This window comes from Ambystoma mexicanum, chromosome 3p (assembly GCF_040938575.1).
Source record: "Ambystoma mexicanum isolate Mex_15411 chromosome 3p, UKY_AmexF1_1, whole genome shotgun sequence".
Classification (NCBI taxonomy): domain Eukaryota; kingdom Metazoa; phylum Chordata; class Amphibia; order Caudata; family Ambystomatidae; genus Ambystoma; species Ambystoma mexicanum.
Genome location: NC_090925.1, coordinates 576,576,370 through 576,584,872, shown reverse-complemented (window position 1 = coordinate 576,584,872; position 8,503 = coordinate 576,576,370). Strand labels below are relative to the sequence as shown.

General features: G+C 44.1%; 1 pseudogene; it reads left to right on the top strand.

Moving 5' to 3' along the window:
- Positions 1-458: 458 nt before the first annotated feature.
- On the top strand, positions 459-1,065 carry LOC138579570 (ADP-ribosylation factor-like protein 6-interacting protein 1 pseudogene; annotated as a pseudogene).
- Positions 1,066-8,503: the final 7,438 nt, after the last annotated feature.

Below are 8,503 nucleotides of genomic sequence, written 5' to 3'. Positions count from 1 at the left end.
CACCAGTGAGTGTGTCCTGCACATTCAATGACAGGATGGTACCTACCGATCGAAGGAAAGCCAATCCCTGGTGGCATTCCAGGGAATGTGGAAACCTAGTTCAATGTCCCACGTGGCAGTGCCATGGACAGAAATGTCTGGCAAATCAGTCCATGTTGCCTATTGTCAGGCACACCTTCAGCCCAGGTGAATTGGTGCATGAGGCGGTTATGGCCAGTGCACAGAATCATTTTCAGAAGCACCAAACAAAGCACATTTAAAAATGCTGAAAGTGTTGCTGTGATGGCATGGGACAGGAGACCTTTGTATGTATGTTTTATATTCTGGATAGGTATATCTATGCTTTCTGTTTTCTGCCCTTAAAAACATTCCCAAAAAAAGTTCAAAATGTGAAAGTAAAATAAAAAACAGTGTCACTTCGAGGTTCTTTGGTTGCAGTCAGATTTCGCAAAGGAATGATGGCAGAGGGTGATAACAGTAGCACCACCCTGCTGGCCGCAGAGACAGCACACATCGAAGAGCATCTGCAAGGATGGGGAGGAGTCATCTTGGTTTCTGATAGAGTTTTTCGTTGTGAAAAAACCTTGTTGTTCAGATGCTGTGATCGGAGCAATTTCTTCAGTTTTCCTAATGATTTACTCTCTGGACCCGTCAGTCCTGTCGGGTATTTCGTCTTTTATAATGCTGCTATGTTTGGCAGATTAAATTGTCCACACCCTTGCACCTAAAATCTTTGGGTCCAATAAGTGGACCACTGAACAGCAGCAAAGGTTTCATGAGATGTGTAACAGCCTTGTTGAAACTCGCGGAAGAATTGTTGGATGGTGGAATCTTCTTTTGTCTTTGAAGGAAGAAAAGCCTAAAATGTACTTCATGACAAATATCAATACGCTTATGGTGGTGGCTTTGTTAGGACAGAAGGTACACAATCTCCTCCTTACCCACCTTATTGTGAGTTTACTAATGCTACTGCCTGGCCTTAACCAGTATGAACGTTTCACAAAGTATGTTGGAATGGGCAAAAGGGAGATTAACAAACTTCTGAAACAAAAGAAAAATGAATGATGGAAGAAATAATTCTGCTAAAATGGATCGTGATTCCAAGGGAACCGTTGTTGTGCGTCATTATCTTCTGTTGTATTTTTAATTATATAAATGTGTGTTATTGTTAATGTTATTATGTTATTGTTAGTATTTGGATTGCACTGAATCAGTATGAACACAGATGGACTGCGTAGTTCGTTTTTGAATGGCTGCTTTTCAACCCTTGCCATTTTTCATTTAAATGACTGCTGTAGTTACTGCTACCTTTTTTGAAATATTTGCAATGATCTTGGGGTTGGTCACCCTGAGTTACTTGGGGGCAACCAGACGTGGACTCCCTGCTCACTGTGCTCAGAGAGGCACAGCTTCACCTCACTAATGAGGCCCAACAAGGCTGAAACACGTGTATGGGGTTGCTGTTGGCACTCTTGTTCAGAGAGGAATTGCCATAGCATTTCAGTGCTGGACTGCCCATGTGGGTGGGACAAAGACGGATATGCAAATGTATATTTCCCATCTGTGAAAGGTACAGTGAGCAAAAAGCGTGTGCTGCAAACTCTCATCTCAGAACAGGTTATCATGCCATGTTCTTTCTGGAGAGGAGTGCCTGCAACCTTTTTTTAAATATTTGCAAGGAACTTGTCGTTGGTCACCCTGAGTTACCTGGGGTCAACCAGACGTGGACTCCCTGCTCACTGTGCTCAGAGTGGCACAGCTTCACCTCACTAATGAGGCCCAACAAGGCTGAAAAGTGTGTATGGGGTTGCTGTTGGTACTCTTGTTTAGAGAGGAATTGCCATAGCATTTCAGTGCTGGACTGCCCATGTGGGCGGGACAAAGACTGATATGCAAATGGATATTTCCCATCTGTGAAAGGTACAGTGAGCAAAAAGTGTGTGCTGCAAACTCTCATCTCAGAACAGGTTATCATGCCATGTTCTTTCTGGAGAGGAGCGCCTGCAACCTTTTTTGAAATATTTGCAAGGAACTTGGTGTTGGTCACCCTGAGTTACCTGCGGGCAACCAGACGTGGACCTTCTGCTCACTGTACTCAGAGAGGCACAGCTTCACCTCACTGATGAGGCTTAGCAAGGCTGAAACACGTGTATGGGGTTGCTGTTGATACTCTTGTTTAGAGAGGAATTGCCATAGCATTTTGGTGCTGGACTGTCCATGTGGGCGGGACAAAGACTGATCTGCAAATGGATATTTCCCATATGTGAAAGGTACAGTGAGCAAAAAGTGTGTGCTGCAAACTCTCATCTCAGAACAGGTTATCATGCCATGCTCTTTCTGGAGAGGAGCGCCTGCTAACTTTTTTGAAATATTTGCAAGGAACTTGGGGTTGGTCACCCTGAGTTACCTGGGGGCAACCAGACATGGACTCCCTGCTCAGTGTGCTCAGAGAGGCACAGCTTCACCTCACTGATGAGGCCCAACAAGGCTGAAACATGTGTATGGGGTTGCTGTTGGTACTCTTGTTTAGAGAGGAATTGCGATAGCATTTCGGTGCTGGACTGCCCATGTGGGCGGGACAAAGACTGATATGCAAATGGATATTTCCCATCTGTGAAAGGTACAGTGAGCAAAAAGTGTGTGCTGCAAACTCTCATCTCAGAACAGGTTATCATGCCATGTTCTTTCTGGAGAGGAGCGCCTGCTACCTTTTTTGAAATAGTTACTGAAAAATGTAGCATGTGAATTTGTTTTTATGTATCTGGTCCTGTATACAGAATCTGTAAGGCGAAGTCTACACATTTGTAAATATTCCTGTCACCTTTTCATACTAAAATACAACAATGACACATGAGATTTGATTCAATTTGTTTTGTTTCGGTGTTGAAGAGAATAAACATTCAATTGAGTGTAAATATAAGAAACACAGTTGATTAAGGATACGATAGGATAGGAGTCATATGACACTTAATGAGACTGTAGTCTCTCTGTCCGCTTTTCAATATGTGGTGCACCGCTCACTTGTGTAGTGTGACAGCCAGCTAATAGGTCAGTAATCGTTCCTAAAACAACACAAACTAAAAGGTTGCAGTGCTTGAGAGTCTACCGTGTGCTACAATTGCAATGATGTTTAACGAGTACCACCATGCGAAGGTGCTTAGCTCATTATCAACTCAAATCCCCAGAGTCAGACGAGCCAAAGCAAGAGGTGCTAACTTCCCTTTCATTGCTGCTAGACAATGGAATTCCCGCCACTCACCCTCAGAAATGAACCATCCCGCACTGCATTCCTTAAAGCATTCAAAACCTGGCTGTTTAACTAGCCCCTGCACCCCTGCTTTGTTCCTTACACACCCCTGTAACCAAATGAACTGTGTATAGTTCACATTTTATGTTCTGTACCCAGTGGTCGAAGTGTACGAAAAGAAGTAGTGGAGCTATGTTCTCTGCCGGTCTGCCCCACTCTCCACAAACCCCATTGCTGTGCCCCCTCCCACACACAGTCCAAACCCCCAAACAAACACACCTATTATTTAAGGGAATGTTCAGTGCAGTGCACTGAAGTGCAAGCTCCAACTTCTTCCTAAACTTTTATTTTAAAACTAAACTGTTCCAGAACAGTTTCTTTTTAAAATAAAAGTATAGGAACAGTGAAACTGATAAATAAAAAGTACAGGAGCACCACTCTCGACTGCTCCCGCCCACTTCGACCTCTGCCTGTACCACTGTAACTAACTCCAGTTCCACTGTAACCATTTCACCTACTGGTATGGTTTCTTTATGCTTGTTTTATGTAGCTGTAACTAAGGAGCCTATTAACTCTGTAACAGCGCCACAATGCCGACAGGCTGTTTCTGCGCTATATAAATAAAAACATTTTAAAAAGCAATTATTGAAAATGATTCATCAAGCGACTACTCCCTAGTGAGGCTCATGTCTCCTGAGAGAGACGTATAAATTCAGTTTGTGCTCTCACCCCCAAGACAGGAGAGTTGTAAACATTCAGTGTGTGTCCCCACTCCTGCAAGACATGGGAGACATGAAAATGATGTTGTTCCCTCGCCCCTGTGACAAAGTAGAAACATGCAATTTGAATATGTGCCTTCACACAGGTAAGACAGGAAAGATGCAAAAAAGGAATCGGTGCCCTTACCGTTGTGTGCCAGGAAAGATGTTCAATTTGAGTCTGTGCCATCAATGGTGCGAGAGAGGAGAGATGTAAACTATTGAGCATGTCCATCTCTTCTGTAACATAAGAGAGATGCAATAATTGAGGCTGTGCCGATACCCTGGTGAGAAAGGCGAGACATAAAAAATTGAGTCTGTGCTCCAAGCGCTGGGAGACAGGGAGATGTAAAAATGCAGTGTTTGCCCCCACTCTTGGGCTTAAAAGACAGGAGAGACATACTCATTCAGACTGTGCTGTCAGCCCTGTAAAACAGTGAAAAGGTACAAAAAAATTCAGGCTGGGCCTTCACCCCTGCAAGACATGAGATTTATACAATGTGAGTGTGTGCCCTCACCTTAGTGAGACTGGAGAGGCATAAAAATCCAGCGTATGCCCTTACCCCTGCAAGTCTGGAGAGATGTGAACATTGAATGTGTACCCTGACCTCTGTGAGACAGGAGGGACGTAACATGTGAGTTTGATTGATTGATCGTTTATTTATATAGCACCTATTCACAATATGTTTCAAAGCGCTTCAGGGGAGGGAGGGAACATAGGAAAATACAGTGACATTTATCACAAGTCCTTGGTACATTCAGAATGTGACAAAGTAACCATCATAATCAGGCTGGCGACATTTCAGATACTGCAAGTGCTATAGACAATGATGAGGAGGGGAGGAGGGCGGGAGGGGGAATGAGACGGACAATCAGCTACATTACTACATCTGATGACAATTGGGGTAGTGCACGAATTTCATAAGAGAACGGGGGCTAGAGGGGATTGGAGAAAGGGAGACGGAGAAGAACAAAACAAGCAACTATCATACTAGGCCAGACGACATTTCACATAGTGCTGGAGGGAGAAATGTAGGAGAGAACAAATGGGGGGGAGACAAGCAAGCAGCTAACAAACAGGTCGGGCGACATATCTGAAATGCATAAGTGCTAAGGATACAGTGATGAGAGGGGGAGAGGGTAAGGGGAGCAGCAAGAGAGGGAAGTACAAATCGGCAGACATCTCAAGCCAACCAGGGACGGTGGGGGGGCACAAGGACAACAAGGGGGACAAGAGGGGTGGGTGGAGAGAGGTGGAGAAACGAGAGGGGAGAGTGAATAGAGTTGCCGGAGTCCAAAATAACAGAAGGGGGGGCACAGAGGAACAGCACAGGGGACCAGAGGGGCGTTGGGGGCTCAAACACACCATCACAGGGCACAGTGCATTGTGTGGGCTCAACACACCCTCTCGGTGTCAGAGGGTGGAGGGGGATCAACACACCATCACGGGGAACAGAGGGGAAGAGGGGTCTCAAAACACCATCATGGGGCAGAGGAGGGTGGGGGACTCAACACACCATCACAGGGGGCAGAGGAGGGTGGGGGGCTCAAACAGATGTTGCTGTCAATCGTAGGGTCATTGTAGCCAGGGGGAGCCATACCTTCAGCTGCAGGTGCCCAGCGTGCACTGAGGGTCTCCAGATGATGGTTGAGACCGCTCCAGAAGCTGTTTCGTTTGGAAGATGGGAAAGTGAAGTCAATATTCAAGAATGCAGAGAGTGTGTGAATGACTCTGTTGTGGTAAATTGATCATGTACAGCTACATTATTCTCAGAAACACAGAATGCAGCATTCTTGGTACATCAGACTCTGGGCGAGTGCAACATCACAATTGTTGTTTATCACCAGCTCTGACATGACCGTCCATCACCACCAAAATATAAATTAATATCCAAAGCCTGAGCTAGCACTATCAATGGAAACCACATTATCCTCCACTAACTCTCCACTGCCAAGGCTGCCTTGTCCACTGGGGTACATCAGGTCATCTTCTGACTCAACTATGACCTACTGCCATCTTTGAAGGATCATGTAGCTGTGCTTCTGAAAGCAGCAGCATTTGGCTATTGTCGAATGAGATATGAATGTGATTTGTCCTACATACGTTACAGAGACCTGTGGTCAGAGACAATAGCACCAGCAACACTAAAATTAAGTCTGACTCTACACCATCTCGGGGTCGCTTAGGATGTCAATGTATGCACAGACAAGTGCTTCTGGCCACAATTGCTTGGAGAACCAATTCTGCAGTTGGTTATTGTCATTGCCAAGCTGGCACGTGTCTCTCAAATACACATCCACCATCTGTGTAGCTGCAAGCCCATTACCGATGCTCTTCCATTCCCATACACTTTGAAACATGCAGGATATGGAAGGAATTGCCACAGGATTGTATGTATTCATTTACAGGGTGGAGCAATGTAATTTTGATCACAAAACAATGTAATATCATAATGTTATAGTAAATCAGATTTTTATGGAAAGCAGTGAGCTTCCTACAAGGAAGTGAGTTCAAGTGAAATTCTAACCAGGTTGTAGAGGGAGTCGCATGCCCTACCTGCGGTGCCCCTGTACTGGAACCAGTTGTAGTAGAGAGTGCACAACTAGATGAAGGCTCACCTCTTACTGGCTGTTGGGGGTGCTCAGTTATTGTTGCTGTTTTTGTAGGCTGTCCGCAAAACAAAAGAGGTGATGGCTGGAAGGTTTAGAATTAATCTTAACCTCTGGCATTGCTCTGGGCAACCCTCCAGACCATTGTTCTTTGCATGCCAAGTAGTTACAAAAGGGGAAAGATATATGTAAATGAGGATTGACCCAACCCCATAAAACGCTGTAAAAAAAAATGAAATGACCATTTGGGGTGTGCTGTGTAATATGCTGGGCCCACCCTTGCGCTTGAGATTGCTTCATACACCCCAGAAATGATGACATGCCTAGATTCATTTTTGATGATACTCACATACCATGCGCTGTGGGCTCTCAGTAGGTGTCTTTGGCCATTGAGCTGAGGCAGAAGATGGGGAGCATAGCACTCCTGAAGGTGACTTTTGATTGACATGTAGGAACATTGGACTGGCATTATAGTGTTTTACTGCAATCAGCAGATTGTGACAGTCATAAATCACAAGTCCCTCTCCATAGAAAAAAATAGAAACTTAATTGTATGCATTTATTATCTGCTGATGCTACAAATTGTTTAGACTCAGTAGGCTTTATATGTTTACCCACTTATAATGTCATGCTATCTTGACAAGTTTGTTTAATTATAATATGTATTGGTGGCCATCACAATTTATGTCTGCCAGCAGATGCCTTTTATTGTTATTTATTGGTTAAACTGTCCACACCTTTTTCGAAGAGTTTGCTGGGGTATTGTGCCCTGTTGCACAGACTATGACCACAATGATGACATCACAGATCACATCACAGATGACATCACTAATTACATTACAACAGTAACAGCCATGGTCTGTGTGCATGGCCAAAATATAAGACAACGGCTTTAGAAAAACACTGACCAGTGGGCACAACCTTTGGCTCTGCCCACTATATATTCTAAGATATAAATGGACCACTAGCCATGGCCTTTGACATTGATCAGTTTGTACATCTTTTGGCCAGGTCCACTGTATATTTTAAAATAATAAAATGCAATAAGCATTAAGATGTATTAAACAACGCTAAACAGCCACTAGCTATGGCCTTCCACACTGATTATAATATATTCTATAATTAGCCACTAGCCATGATCTTCAACACAATAGTAGCCAGTGGGCTCGCCCTTTGGCTGTGGTGACTGTTTTTTCTAACATATTAATGGGCACTAGCTATGGCCTTTACCCATTGCCACTGACTACAGCTTTCACTGACCACTGCATATTCTAAAACAGTGATGGGCTACTAGGCATGGCTTTTAACCATGCACTTTGATATTTTGGGAGGATAGCTCAGGGGCAACGTGTTCGCCTTGGAAACAAGACAATGTGGAGCCGCACAGGTTCAATCTCCGGGTCCGCGCTAAGAAAGTTCTGGGCATCAAGAGTGTTAAAAATAAACAATTATAATAATTTGTAACACTGGCCGACCACTAGCTATGGCCTTTGGTGCTGGCCAGTGACCACAGCCTTTGCCATGGCCAATTCCTCGGCCTAAATTGTTATTAAGGTAATCAAACTTTTCATGAGCTAACTTATAAATTACGTTATGTCTAATTCTAGTATTATTGCAATCAGTTATATTCAATGTAATTAGTGTTGTCACAAGTGATGGCATCAGTGACGTGATTTGTAAGGTCATCAGTGTTCTCATACAACATGTATTTAGTGATGTCATCAGGGATGTGATCTGTGATACCATCATTGTGGTCATAGGCTGCACAACAGGGGGCATGAAGTTAAGGTGGGCTTAGCTGAATTTCAGAGGTTTTGTTGCGTTAAGTTCTCACCTTAACATCCCTGCAACTACAGTTTTTTTCTTGAATGTCAAAGGTTCTGTTATT